Genomic DNA, 14,805 nt, shown 5'->3' with positions numbered 1-14,805 from the left:
GAGGGAATTGCCTGCCGCCTCCGCTTTAGGGGTTATCGGTGAACAGTGTCGCAGGAGTGTAAAGGCATTAGTCATTTAATTAGCATTAATAGGGCAATTATTATCTTAATAAAATGACTGATTATGACATTGAAGTTGTATTTGAGGTTTAACAGCTGCAGCAGCCCGACTGAATTGTATGTTTGTTAATCCTCAATGAGGGTGTTCTATTTCACTGAGTGATGTTTATTTAACATGCAATAAGTGTCTTAGTGAATCTCTATTAAAGGCATATGTGGAAACCTTAATTTGAAGCATTACAGAAGAGAGTGAGACTGTTCAATTCATAAAATCCTATTTAAACACTGTGAGCTCCAAACCCCAGCCAGTGCCAAAGCAAACTGTATCCTGTAAGCTCTGTGCCAGATGTCTCATGTGGGGTATACTCAAGGTCCAAAGAAAATAAGGTCTGAAGGGAACAGTTTGGCCATTGAATCTCCCATCCAGCCTATATAAAGGGGTTTCGTTTCCATTCAGGAAATACAAACCTCTTCTATATGGATCTTGTTCAAAGTGTGTTTGCTGAACAATTCTTCCCAACAGCAGTGATTCTCAGTAACACCTACGCCTGTGTGCAGAAACTAGATCTGGTGGGAAGGTTTGAGAAATATCCTAAACCTCTCAGTTTCTGAGAAAGAAGAGACAGTAAATCAGTTAGAGGTGTCTCTGGGTGTTTTGTGTGGCACCAACTAGTGCCTAGCCTGGTGTTAGGCACCTTAGCTATTCTGATGGTGTTCTGGGTCCGATGCGAGATGAAGCCTTAGCGAACCTGAGTCTAGCTTTCTTGTGTGTCCTATGACTTTAGGTCACTTATTACTGTGATTTGTCGTGCTCTGGCCTGGCTGCTCCAGGATATTGGGGAATTAACCTTAGGGGGACTGAGATGGTGTCCCTGGAGAGCCTGACTTCACTCTGAACCTGGCCTGTTTCCTTCTGGGTGCCTCTCTACAGTACTTTGCAGGTAGATGCATGCGCATTTTGCCTGTGTTCAGAGACATTTGGACATGAACCAGGTCTGAACAGGCACCCTGTAGCAGTGGTGAACTCAGTTAAGAGGTGGGATCCTTTAGTAGCAATTTGGCACGGAGTTAATGGAGCCGCAGGACTTCCAGTTGGCTCAGACATAGGCATAGCACATGTATGGACGTGACACAGGCTGTATCTCGAGCTTCTCTGAGTTTTGTGGCAATTCTGCTCCAAATCCAAACGTATGAACTCTGATGCCGACCTTCTGGGCCAGGGCCAGGACGTGTGCTCAGCTTTCCTTCCACCTATCCGCAAACCCTTCCTGCTGGGTGAGGGAGGGAGGGGTGGGCAGCCCTGGCAGCCTTCACAGTGTGAGATGTGTTCGCTTTGGGTGAAAGGCAGTAATTAGAGAGGGACCAATGCTTGAGGCTCCCGGGAGCTATTCCCAGCTCTGCGCCGTTTCCTCAGGTCAGGAAACGTCATCTCTGTGAAACACGCTCGCTGGGGTGAAGCCTTTTGCATGTCTGTATGAGGTCATCTGCTGTAATAGTAACGTCTTGTGCGTTTTCTCGTTACAAAGGTGGTTCTGCGGTATTGTCCTGCCTTAGAGAAGGAAACGGAGGGGCTGAGAGGATTGCCTGAGGCTATTTGACGAGGCAGCGGCAGGCTGGCGTAAAAGCTGTCTGTTATTCAAGAGAGGCTATTCAGATTCTGTATGGACAAGACTGTCTTCTCCCTCATCTGTGGTTCCTGTTGTCTCTAACTCATGCTTTCCTTCAGTCGTGGTGTAAGGTATGGTTGAAACAGCTTTCCAGCTTGCTGAGCTCTCCTTGCTGCTCTGACCACGTCCCTGGCCTAGGTGCCAGCGAGCCCAGCAGCGAACGGCAGGGCACGCTGCTCCAAGTCTGTAACAGCTTTGCTTGGGGTGGGAGTCTTGCTGAGCACATCCTAGCTGCTCTGTGGGGCCAGAGGCCTTGCCACTCTTGGCTAGCAATTTACCTTTCCTTGCCTGTAATCTCGTCAGGGTGGCAAGCCAAGCAGGCCCATAGGCATGACGAAACATGGGATAAATATTCCGAGTGGCTTGATCTATAGGAATAAGCACATGGGGGAGGGAATGAGTTCATCTCCTCCGTGCTCTTGGCCGCGGCAGGACTGTTCCTATATTCCCCCGCGTGCCGCAGTGGGGTGATAAGCTGGTTGCAGGGAGAACGCTCTGTCCCTTCCCTGGAAGAAGAGATTCATCTGAACCTTCCTCCTGGGAGCAGTCCTTGGTAGGCAGCTGAAACTTTCCTTTTCCTCTCATCCCATGACTGCTAGGGAATATCCAGTCCCTTGCATTGTCCAGAATAATTCCACTGTCCAGAGGATTAGTGTGTTTCAGTATCTGTAGGCTGGCTGTTTCCTTTCTTGCACTTTTTAGCTGCTTTCTCCCAGGTTGGTGCCTCCAGCCCTTAATAATTGCTCTTGTTCTTGGAATAGCAGGGTACTGCAGCTTGCCTGCAGGAATATATCTAAAATGAAGCAAAGGACATCTCTGCTCCTTCCCTGCCTCTGCCCCAGCCCCAACGACCACGGTTGTAGTGATGCTGTGGAACATGCAGCCCCTCTGAGACACGTCTGGTAACAGAACAAAAACGAAGTGGATCCCCACGACCTTGATTTCAAAAGTGTCTTAATTTGGTGTCTAAACCTGTCTGCAGGCTTTCCAGTCCTATCAATCCCATTTTAAAAAGCCACACAAAAAACTCCCCCACAAAACAGTACAGAAGCCTAACAATAGCAAAAGTTATAGCTACAACTTTTACTCTATACAGTTGCCCAAACAGGTGGGGTGAAATTGGTGTGAAGTTGTGCGCAAGCAAGTTGGATCGAGCAGTGTAAAAGGCATGTGGTGAAAGGTGACACGATACCCTGTCGTATTCAAGGTGTCTTGGATTTCTGGCACAGAGATATGGGTAGAAGGGTGAATGAGAACTATGTTTGGGGGCGGGGGGGTGAGGTGCTGTTTTTGAGGGGAAGAATTTAATTTCTGATGGGAAGTGTTTGGAATTTCACTTGCTTTCCTCTCCTATCTGTTCCCAGCTCAGACAACTCTTCTGTTCTTCAGTGGGCTGGCCCAGGGCTATTGTATATGACTGTTTAAACAGTGTTTAAACAGCCATAAGCCTGTTTATTTACTAAGGCTATAAATTTACTTACTAAGGCTATGAAATAGGAATTCATCATCCTGCAAATATCTTGTTTTAACAGGCAGGCTGGCTCTCTGCTAGAATGACAATAGTAATAGACCTCCTAGCTGCTCTGCCAAGTCTCTGTCAAGGGCAAGTGTCCTTGCATGGGCAATTGCTGCCTTCCAGAGATCCAGGCAGGCTCAGAGGGTTGATTTTTTTTTTTTTTTTTCTTTGTGGGTTTATCTGCTAGTGTCTTGGAGAATGCAGCGGCCAGTGCGGGTCTCTGATGGATGAACCGTGTGTTCGAGTTATCTTGTGCTTGCTGGGATTTGCTAGGAAACTAATGATCTGTCTAGTCCAGTATCTTCCAAGGGTTAGCAGCAGTTGTCTCAAAAGAAACTTCAAGAGGCTGATATTAATCAAGGAATGAGCTTTTCCTAGTGGAGTTTTCTTCCTCACCCCAGCTGGTAATAGGTAAGTCTGTCTCTGAAGCATGGGGCTCTTGAACAACAACAAAACCAGCAGTATCCTGTCCAGTATTACTGGGGTTGTTTCCTTGACTATTAGTTTTTTCTGTGGCCTCGGACTTAGTAAGTAACCAGAAGAATTTGTCTGAAAACACATAAATATCACACTTCCACTATGCACAGTGTAAATTCTTTGTCGGATAACTTCTGTCTCAAATGTTTGAGCTTGGCGATTTGACCAGCCCAGATGAAAAGCCACCAAGGCGGCTGTTGTAAACTCACTGTCTTTTAGTGTCCTGGCTGTTGCATAGGCTGTGGTTGTTTTTTTTTCCTGTGGATGCTGAAGCTTCTTTTCTCATTAGAAGCCGCTTCTCACCTCAAGCTGCGTGCAGTCCTAGCAGTCCAGGGCCCAAATGCTGTTGTATGAGCTGTGTTGATCGGGTTGACTCACTCTGGCAGGTTTGGTAGCAACCGTTAATCATCTGACTTACCTGTTCTGTGCTGCATAAGCTATTGCCTCTGCAAATTTCTGGAACCACAAAAACTGGAGATGGGAAAGATCTGAGGTCATCCAACTTCTCCTTTTTCCCCCTATGGGGGAAGGCTTGTTCCCTACACTAGATTTTCCTGTACTGGGTCCAGTTTTAAGTGACTCAAGCAGCAGGGTTTTCATCGTTTCCCTTGGGAGCCTGGCAGGTTTCTCACCATGAGAGATGTTTTCCTAATCCTCCACCTGATCTGTTCCCCTCCTTGATTCCAGCCTCAACTGGAAGAGTGGACAGCACAAAGCTACAGTGGGTTAATGCTCATCAAAGTACTTGAGTACTGATTAACTCTTTCTGGGTCACTTTGATGCATGTCCTGAATAAAAAGGCTTTTGAAAAGAGTGTTGTGGTGACGCTTACCTTGAAGACTGACAAGTATTGATAGCGTAGGTAGCATGAGTACCAAGAGCCGTGGTCCTTTATAGGAGTTACAGGTTTGTGGGAGGCCTCTCCTGTAGAACCTAAGCATACCTGCAACTGGTGGAAACTGGGAAGATCACCCCTGAAATTTTGAACTAAATAGCAAACCAAACACGTGGCAACTGCTGTTTTTATTTTAGGCTTTGCTTGTGCCTAGCACTTAGTCGAGAAGCTTGATTTTTTTCTTAACAAGCTGAGGATTTTCCCATGGATCGCTTTCTTTGCTTATCCTGTCTGTGCTGCCAATGCTGTGTAACCAGTAGCTTGACTGTAATGCTGAAGTAATTGTTAAAATATTGTCTGCTAAATAGATCGGTCATGATGGGATAAAGCCATTTTCCGTGAAAGATGAGTGGGATCAGGCCTTGGATACACTGGCAAATGGGAGCCTGCACAAGAAGGGGGAAATAAATGTTTAAAGCGTGGCCGTGCAAGGGACAAAACTAGAAGCAAGTCCAGTGGTCCACTGCTAAGATAATTCCAGAAATATTTAGGGCAGGGCGGAAAGTTGGTAGTGGTTAAGAGGTCTGTGGTAGCGCGATATATCATGTGACGGGAAGCTTTGTTTTTTGTCGAGGATTGCTTGGGAAGCGTGATTTATCTGAAATGAGCAGTAGGGTCTTCACCCCTCCTTCTCTACCCTGGTTTGAGCAGGCGCAGGGAGCGATGCTGTATTCGCACCTCTGCCAGGGAAATAGAGGGCGGTTAGTGGGTCTGCGCTCCCCTTGCAGCCCCGTGCTACGTACCGGTCCCGCTAACCTCTGGGTGCAAAGGGAAGAACCGCTGCTTGCGTGGGGAAGAGAGGTTTCTCTGCTCTGCCGAGCACTGTGGCCACGCTGGGGGGGGCAAAGCCAAAGAACATGACTAATGGTAACATAAAGTACCACCTACCACGCGGCCTGATTCACCCGATCCTCACACAGATTCAGTCTTTCCTCCAGGAATGTTTGATAATGCAGTGCACACCGCTGAGATCACCCTTCTGGCAAGTGCCTGCTGTGGTATGAGACCCAGTCATCTGGCAGCACGTTGCTTACTGCAGTCTCCAAGGCAACCCTCCATGCTGTTCTTCTTTGGAAGCTCTGTGTATTCGTAAAGAAGCTGTCATCCTTCTTACTGTAAGTGCAGCAGATGTGAAAGATTTTACCTGTGCCAATGAACTCTCGATCAGGACGCCGCTGCCTCGGGTATAGCGATGCTGCCTCGGGTATAGCGCTTCCCACTGAAAAATGCTGTCCGTCCACTCACGGTGTCACCAAATGTCTTTCTCTCCTGCTAGTTACCCTCTCTGTGTGCTCTCCGAGCCTGTTGCTGTGTCTGTAGCCAGCTGTGCTTGCACAAAGAGGCTGGGCTGCCCGTGAGGATTGCTGGAGATCTCTGCTGAAGCAAGGCCTTGCAGCGCTGGCATGTGCCACAGAAAGAATTCATGCCAGATGACGGGTCCCAAGGTGGATTTACCAGTCATGCAGTTGTTTGTAGTGCTAAAACATTAGTGTTCCTGGTAAGGAAACAACTGAGCTGTGGCTCAGACTGTAATGTCCCGTGGTGGCTTCTCTTGAGCAGAAGCTGCTGGCTGTGTTGCTCTGGAGAAACAGCCACGCTCTCTGTCGTAGATGTTTAACCTGGCAGTTCAGAGGGGCAATTGCCTGCCTCCAGTGTCCCTTGAAGAAGTCCTCTGAACGGCTCTGAGAGGCTGTAAATCGGGTAGGGTGGATGCTTTGTCTTCTGACTAGGCCTAATAGATGCTCAATGCTGAATAGAAACGAGCTCCATCAGCGCAGTGCTGACCACTGCCAAAACTCAGGCTGGAACTGCAAGGCTTGAAGTTTGTGTTCTGTCTCTTGCAGCTTACCAAGAGGCTGCTCTTATGTTTCCTTTTCAGGTTCATCTATTGGTAATATGGAAATCGGGGTCTGGCGTTCTCCTCTTGCTGAGGGGATTGTACTTTATTAGAGTGAGCAAGGTAGGGGAAAAACTCCATATGCTCTCTGTGTGAAAGAACCTCCCTGGTAGATTGTATATGGACCCGAGACCAGAGGACTCCGTCCAGTTTGATCTGCTTAAAAATGGGCATTTAACGTACCTTCTTGATCTTAGGGTCATCAGTGTGTAGCAAGAGACTGCTGTCTCAGAGCAGCTGAACCACCCAACAGCTGGACTTAAATGAGGTGACGGTAAGAGCTGGCTTAACCAAAGCATCTCGTGTTCCCCGTGGGTGGCAGTGTGCTCCAGAATTATAAAAGCTTCTCTCATTCTTGTCCCCCACTCTGAGCCCTGGGAGGGAAAGCGCTGGATTAGGTGCAAGCGCTGGTTCACTGTGCAGGTAGTTTGCTTGTCTGCTCTGTGTCAAGTGGCAGCTGCTGGGAACCTGCTCCCTGAAGCTTTGCTACTGCCTTTCTGTCAAAGTCAGTGCTGCCAAACCTCAGCAGACCCTCCACCTGACACACCTCAGTCCCCGCTTTGTGCTCCCGGCCCTGGGTTTCTCCCGAGATGTCTGCTAACTGCGCTGGACGGCCGGGATGCAGGCGTGTGTCCAGTCAGGCGCTTTCCAGGAACTCTGTGGCGGCTGCCCCGTCTGTGAATAGTGTCACTTGATGTTTCCCAAGGGGTGGCGGGGAGAAAAGGTATTTCCCTCTAGCTATCGGGGTGATGCCGCAATGCTCACGAGGCAGGAGGTGGGAGCTGGTTCACCCAGTGCATCCAGGATCTGGGCCGGGGGAGGGAGGGAGGGAGGGGGAACCTGCCCTTCCAGGCTGCGGAGCCCCAGTTCAGCAGCACAATCTAGACTGGAGTTGCTGGGCAGAGAAACCGAGTGGGGCCGAGGCATTCAGCACTTACAGTGAGCCTTCAGCCATGATAAGATACGAGTCTGAGTAACTGTGAGGTAAAAAGTCTGCCTAGTGGATTGAGATCATTGTTGTTGAAGGATGTTATGGAGACAGTCCACTTACAATCTTGGCTGCTGTGTTGGATTTAACTTTTTCTTTTTTTCCCTGCTCATCTCCCCATCAGCAAGCTGGGGAATACGTGTGGGAAACAAATCAGACAGTGGCATGTGAAGTGATTCTCTCTGCTGGCACAGATGCGATTGCAAAGCAGTAATACAAGTGGTGACTTGAAGGCCAAAGATAACTTGCTCCTTTCGTGCTTGCAAGCCCTAAAATGGTTTGGAGGAAGGAGGTGAGAACCTGAGCCTGCTAGTTGGTGAGGGATGTTGGATGCTGCACAGCTGCTTTTTTATCTAATTGCTTTCTTCAGAGCTCGTAAGTAGTGGGGACAGGCTAGTGTTACAGCACCTGATAGCGTGAACTGATGCTTTACTGGTGGGCAAGCACACGTGTTTGTGCGAAAGGCTGTTGTCTCCCAGATAAGACAAGCCCGAAAATGTCTGTAGAGGTTCCCCCCCGCCCCTTCAGCTCTACTTGGGCAACATGCAGGCTCTCCATCCCCGTTGGGTTTGCCGTGCACAGGCCGGACAAGAAGGAAGCGAGGTTTCCCCTAAACCTTGCCATGCTCAGTTGCAGGAGTGCGCAAACAGCTGGTATAATGGATGTAAAGAAGGACGTGATCCTGTATGGTGAGATATAGGTAGTGGGGCTGGCCTTTGTGAGCACAAAGGAGTTCTGCTGGTAGAAGGGCTAGCCAAGAGCGAGTAAGGGAGCTGGAGACTCATGGCGTGCATCGATGCCTGAGGCTGGCTAAGCAGAAGGGCAGGAGGCGGGGGAGCAGGGACTGGCCAAGCGGAAGGAGAGCCGGAGCGGGATCCGGGGCCGGGAGGGTGGCAGGCGCTGTGCCACGTGTCGACAAGTGAATTGCAGCCCGGGCGTGGAGCATCGTGGCCGGAGCATGGCGGCGGGGCGCACAAAGAGCGTGTCTGCACTGGCTGCCCTCTGCGGTGTGCCCGTCTGGTGCCCTGCAGGGCATCTCTCTGAGCAAGACGGAGCCTTAATGCCCTGTCTGGAGAAAATGGAAATCTCTTAGGTGACAAAGAGTAGGAGAAAGTGCTTCATGTGCCCTGGGTCAAATCCTCTTTGACCCCAAAAGGGCTCTTTAAGCACCCAAGCCTGCTGCGGGTGTGAAACTGCCTGGAATAGCGTGCGGCATCCAAGCGAGCAGGGTCGTGGAGCAGGATGGTCCCTGTAGCTCAGGGTGCAGAGGCAGACCCCTAGCCTGCTCCTCTTGCTGTGCATGTCCATAGGAGCAGCTGGGCTGCCCCAGCCAAGCTGTGTGAGGCTTTCCAAGCGATTGTGTGGGATGTTTTCCTTTGATTCATCAGCTGTAATTCCTCCCAAAGACCTGGCATGCTTTCCTGGTGGTTTGCCTCCTGCAAGTCATCTGTTCCCATTTGGGACCGGCCGCTCAGGGTGCTGACCTCTGGGCAGCCTTGCCTGGGTTCACTTCCAGGGGATGCAGCCTTTCCTTCTCCCCCTTGTCCCCCATAGGTATCCCGACAGCTCCCAGCAGCATGAAATCCTCTCGGCTCCCTGTTCCCTGACCCTGTTGTTTGTGTTGGCTTCCTGGGGTGAGAGGTTGCCCCCAATGATTGCATTGGGTTCCCCAATCTCTTTACTTTTCTCACAGTTTCTAAGACGACCGCTGCAATGAGACGCAAATGTCAGCCCCTCTTATATTTTGTGTGCCTGGGGACAAGTCTGACTCTGCTCCGCCTCCAAGCTGCTGCTGGATTATACAAACCCCTCGTGTTTCCGCTTCTTGGTGTGACTGCTAACAGTTCCCATCCCCGGTTCAGCAGCGTTTCACCCCTGCTAGCTCCGGGTACAAACTCGGGCTGGGTTTGTGTTGCCTAAGTCCCGTGGTCTCGGAAATGTAGCGCCTCAAAATGAAACGCAGCATTTGGAGTCTGATAACTGGCTTCTTTTAATGTGAAACAAGTGGAGGACTGTTTCCTCCGACACCTCTGAGTGCTGAGGCTGAAAGACTGCAGAGAGGGAAGAGTTTGGGAACTGCTGGTGGGGAGGAAATATCAAGTGGGCTGCTGGCCATGAGTGAACTCTTCGACTTGGACCTTTAACCTGAGGAATGGGACTTTCCAGGCTGATTCAGAGCTGCTTTTCCTGCAAAGTACTTCATTTAGGCACCTTGCAGGCAAGGCCAGCAGCTGCAAGCTGCCTAGCTCCGTTCTCCACCCAGCACTGCCTACGCTTGTTTCCCTTCCCTGCCCACTCATTCTTTCTTTCTCCTCTTGGCTCCCTCCCCTCTGGCCTTTGGGAGAGGGGTCTGGGGCTTGCAGCCTGCAGACCTGCCCCTTCCCTGGACCTCTTCCTGGTGATGCTTCAGGAGCCCTTGTGCCTTGGCCGAGAGGGACATCTAGTGGGTTCAGAGCTCAGGGACCTGGCTTTTTTTAATCTCACATTTTTTTATTATTTCTAATCCTTACGAAGGGCTGGTTTCTGTAGGAGCAGGAGCTGAGGTTTCCAAGTAGTCCTTCTGTACTGATTGTCTTGAGGCAAAGTGGACCTTTGGTGGGCTGGTTCCTTGGGTGTTTCTCTCTTACCTGGTGCGGTGTGAATCTTGGTTGGGGCTCTTGGTTCCCCTGACACTCTCTGGAGTGGCTCTCCTACAACGAGGAGGTGTGTTCTGTCCTAATCTTGTGTCGTGACAAGGTGTGTTGGGCCCTTGGGAGACCAGCTGGTCATCGCCTGGGTGCTGAAGGCAAGAGTCTGCCTTCACCGAGGGGAGCACCGGGGAGGAACACGCCTGCAAAATGGCTGTGCGATAGCAGGAGGACCCGTTTGTTTCGGCTGCATCCAGGTCTGTGAGAGCCCCCCCTGCCTCCTGCATGTCTCCCAGCTTCCCCAAGGCAGGGCTAATCTTTAACTTGATGGTTTTTGTCTCTTGCTGAAATCCCACGCTTGGCATTCCTCCTCTTCTCGCTCTAATAGGCTGCAATAAGCCAGCAGTAGCAGCAGGGAGGAAAGCACCGGGGGGGGGGGAAGATTTCTGTGTTCTCAGGCAAGGCTGGGGGGCAGCGGGGTTTGTCTGGGGGAGAAATCGGGTCTGCCTCACCGCCAGGGTCCAGAGCCTGTGGGTCTCTGGTCCTACGAGGTGCCTCCTGGAAGGAAGCAGAGAGGCCTTGCAGTTATCATTTTCTGTCTAGTAAGACGGGGTACAGATGCAGCCGTTCCTGTATTGCAGAGCTTGAGTATGGAGGGAGAAACATGGGATGAGCAAGAGGGCTTACGCAGAGGGGCAGCCGCTGGTCTGAAGCTGAACAGAGTAGTCAGAGCCCTCGCTGCTTTTATTTGTGCCTTGGTTGCAAGAGTACTTTTATCCATGCCCATTCTTCTTGCCCTTTTCCGAGAGCACGAGGAGCTGTGAAGGGGGGTAACTAGCCTACACCTCTGTACTCTGATGTAGGCAAGTGCTGCCGTGCCTGCGGGAGCCTAAGGGCCTTCCTTGCAGGTGTTGGATGGCGAGGATGGCTTGGGAAGACAGGCCCACTTCAACACCATAATCTCCAGATGACCAGAGCAAACCAGAGGGCTCTGTTGCGTTATTGCTTCTCTCCTGGCTCCTGTACCAGCCAGCGGGTTTTAGACACCCCTAATATTAGCTTGCTTTAGCTGGCAGGGAGTCGCAGCTCCGTGTTGATACCCACCAGTCCTCGGGAGATGGTGAGCACGAAAGCTGGGCAAGGAAGGATCCAAAGCGGCGATCGCACCGCTTTAAAGCAGTGAGTCCTTGCAAAGCTTTGGGGTAGGGTGGCCACTGTAATGCCAGGTTCCTCCCTCTTCTGGGGGGAATTGCACTCACTCCTTTCTCTGTGCAACAGAAATACTCCAGCCCAGGCTATCAAACCCCGGAGGTGGATTTAAGGGCCTTGGCCTTTCTCTGACAAGGGGAAGGTGACGCTGGAGTCATAGCTGAGCCATCCATTAATGTTCTCGGCTCCCGCCCACTACTTCGATATCCCCTTTGCCAAACTGGAGCCCTGAAGACCGCAATCCAAACAAGACTCCTCTCGAGTTACAGGCACAGTAAACACATGTCCAAAGCGATGCCAAGAGCGAACGCGGCATTTTCATCTCTGCTCGCCTCCCTCGTGTGTGGGATGATGTTACACAAGGCTCGAATCCCCCCCTCTAACTGGGGGCTGCAGCGGTGGGAGGAAGGAGCCCTTCATCACAGGTTCGCCGAGAGGCTGCTCAGGGCAGAAGCGAGCGCAGTCTTCCCAGGTAATTGGATCCCAGTTACGCGTGTGCGTGTGTGTTTTGGGGCATAAAGGCAACGTGCTGGCAAAAGCAAGGATGAATTTGATGCCTGAGCCAAAAAGGCTTTTAAGAAATCCTCCCCCACCCCAATAATTCAGGGCAGATGACACTTAGCGTAGAGCCGATCTCGAGCGATGGCTGAGAAGGACTGCTGATCCGCGCGCTCCGGCACGCGCGCTGCAAGGGAAGACCGCCCTGCCGCTGTGCGTCTGCGCTGCCTGGGGCTGAGCCGGCTTCCTCAAAGCCCCTCGTGCGCTAAATGCCAGCCTGTCGTCGGGGCTTTTAGGGAGGAAAAGGGGCACTGTGTCACACCTCGCCGGGGTGGGTGATGCTGCAAAAACCAAAACCTGCCTGAACGCACTTGGATTTGGTTTTGCTTGCGCAGGATTCGCGCTTCGGTTTGGAAAAGGATCTCTGCACTTTTCTTGCTCGGCCCAGGTATCCTCCTGGCTGAGGCAGCATCCCAAAGCTGCATGTGTGGGCGCAACGGAGAGCAAGCAAACATTGCATCTTGTGCTCAGCAGGTGATGAAACATCCTGCTGCAATTCCCCTGTGTGCAGGTGCCAGGGCCAACGGCCGGGCTTCGATGCCTTCGGGTGAGCTGGTCTGCTCCTCCTCTTCTCTTGCATCCAGTCCAGGCAGGACTCTTCTGCAAGCGATGTGATGAAATGTCCCGGGGCACGAGGGGGGACAGGCACGACTGGAGGGTGGAAACTTTGGTGAATGTAATGTTGGGACCTTTGCAAGTGAGACAACGTGAGGAGAAAAGGGCATGGATTCCCTGCGTGGTCGGCTCAGGGAGGACCTTGTATCCCCAGGAGGACCGTTGGATTGGGCTGGCTGTGATATTTAGCTAGCAATGCTGTGCTGGGCAGGGTGCGCAGGTCCAGGAGTCGTACATGGAGGAAGTGGTGTTTGCAAATCTGCCAGGAGATGGGGTGGCTGGCGTGGCAGCCTGCAGGCCCGTTGGCTCCGGGCTGGGGCTGTGAGTTTTGGCTGCATCCAGGAGGCCAGGACAGGGGTGTGGGACTCCAGCGTCCCTGATTTAGGACTGTAGTGCCATGGATGTAGGTGCCTGGGGTGGAGTCCTCAGTCAGGCACCCTGTTATCCCAGGCACCTCCTAGATATTGTCTATAAGGTCTCAAGTGTAGGGAAATCTTTTGTGGGATGTGTCTGGGGGGGCTGATTGCAAACTGGGTTGCCGTGGAATTAAACCATTCAGGCTTTCATTTGCTCAGCGCTGCAAACTGCTGCCGATTGTCTCCGTGCAAGAGACGCCTTGCGCAGACCCTGGCTCTGACAGCAGCGTGGAGGGAGCTGGCTCTGGACAACACGTGGCTGGTGAGTCCCATCCGGTGTCCAGCACTACCTGCCTAATGCCTGCAGGAATTCAGGGATGAACGTGCCTCTGTGGCCAACTACTAGTCCGTACAATGTATTGCATCTCAAACTGCTCCTGCTCTGGGAGGAAGGGATGTCCTGCTCCAGCACTGGGTAGCTGGAAACCCTCGAGTGCCCCGGCCGAGGGGAGGCAGCTGTAACCCCCAGGAGGGCTTTCTGGTCTCTTACTGATGACAAGGGCTGAGCCACTCTGGTCATGAGCTGGACTGGGAGGTGGGGAGCAGCAGTCTTGGGGTTTGGCTGACTCTTCTCTTTTCCCATTTCTGTTTTAGTGATACCATTGGCCTGGGCTGGGCTGTGGGGATCAGCCAGCTCTTCTGCATGCAAGGAACAGCCAGCGCAGGACTTGTCCGCACTCTTGCCTGGAGCCCACCCCGGCGCTGAGACAGGAGCGAGGGTCTGGACAGAGGTAGGAAAAGCTGCAGGAACTGGGAGGGTGGGGGAAGGAAGACCTCCCTGGGCAGCAGGGGCTTTAGCAGAGGGCAGTTTGGACACAGAAGCAGCAAATAGCTTCAGAGCTGTAAGTTGTGCCTATGGCAATGTTCTTGCTGCTGCTGCTGGGGAAAACAGAAGTGCTGAGTCTGGCCACCTTCAGGGGAAAAACACAGCAATGCGCAGTTTGGGGGCTGCCATCAGCTGTCCCCATGCACAATCTGCAGGGTGCCTTAGCCAGAGGTGTCTTCCTTCTGTCCTAGAAGTGCCCGACCCTTGGGTTGGAGAGCAGATTAGGTGCCCCCACACTGCAGCCAGCCCCTAGCACTGAAGTGCTTTGAGCCAGAGGCACCCTTCACCCACACCATCTTGCAGATGGTTTCAGGGAGACTGTGCTGGAACAAGTGTTTCTCTCCCCAGTGTGGCATTGAGAACTCTGCCAGAGCAGAGAGCGGTGGCTGTGGGGAGGTCCTGGCGCCCAGCCCGGCCCACCCATGTGCCAGTGTCGTGTCAGAGCTCAGGGGTCAGCGAGTGACCACAGCAAACGCTTCTTTTTCTGTTGCTGCAGCATTGTGTAAGCACAGATATGAAAGTGTTCCTCCTCTCTGTTTCTCTGTAGAGACCTGAGGCAGAGACTGTCCTCCTGCAAGCCCTCACAGCCCGGCTTCTGGTGCCACCGCTGCCTCTGAAGCTCAATGGTGAGATTGCAAAGCCATTTAAAATCCTCCTGTTGCCAGCAGAAAGAAGCTGGCAGGAACAGAGCAGCCATGTGCAGCACAAAACCAGCACAAAACCAGCCGCACCATCTGTCCAGGCTGGGCTTTGTTTGGATGCTGGTGGCTTGAATACTTTTTTCTTCTGCTTCTTCCCTAGGGCCTGTTGCCTGCCCTTGGAGGGAAGCAGTGCACATGAGTGCACAGAAAGCAGAACAAGCTCCTGCTGGTCTGATGCCAAGGTGCAGATGATTCTTCCACGTTTCAGCATGGGAAGCTGCCTTGAGAACTGCTTAGTGTGATGCTCAGCTTCGGTCCTGGGTCTCCTTGGACTCTGACAACGCTGGAGTGTGGCTGTTTTCTTAAGGCTGCCCAACACAGCACGGTGGAGCTGCTGTGCAGGGGAGGGGTACG

At 52.0% G+C, this 14,805-nt stretch overlaps 1 protein-coding gene across 10 annotated transcripts in view; it reads left to right on the top strand.

Annotated features, from left to right (window-relative positions):
• The window catches only part of ZBTB44 (zinc finger and BTB domain containing 44), an 82,562-nt gene extending 67,771 nt beyond the window's left edge, over positions 1–14,791 (top strand). For 7 of the 10 annotated variants that reach the window (XM_072884414.1, XM_072884410.1, XM_072884413.1 and 4 more), the window contains 2 exons: positions 1,586–1,797; positions 5,541–5,729. The gene's annotated coding sequence lies outside the window, so the exon portion shown is untranslated. Of the gene's footprint in view, positions 1–1,585; positions 1,798–5,540; positions 5,730–13,083; positions 13,187–13,518; positions 13,656–14,297; positions 14,377–14,551 lie in introns of those variants that run through there. The other 3 variants (XM_072884409.1, XM_072884406.1, XM_072884407.1) reach the window with 3 other exon arrangements.
• Positions 14,792–14,805: the final 14 nt, after the last annotated feature.

This window comes from Ciconia boyciana, chromosome 20 (genome assembly GCF_034638445.1).
Source record: "Ciconia boyciana chromosome 20, ASM3463844v1, whole genome shotgun sequence".
NCBI classification, from domain to species: domain Eukaryota; kingdom Metazoa; phylum Chordata; class Aves; order Ciconiiformes; family Ciconiidae; genus Ciconia; species Ciconia boyciana.
This window is presented reverse-complemented; position numbering and strand designations above follow the sequence as displayed.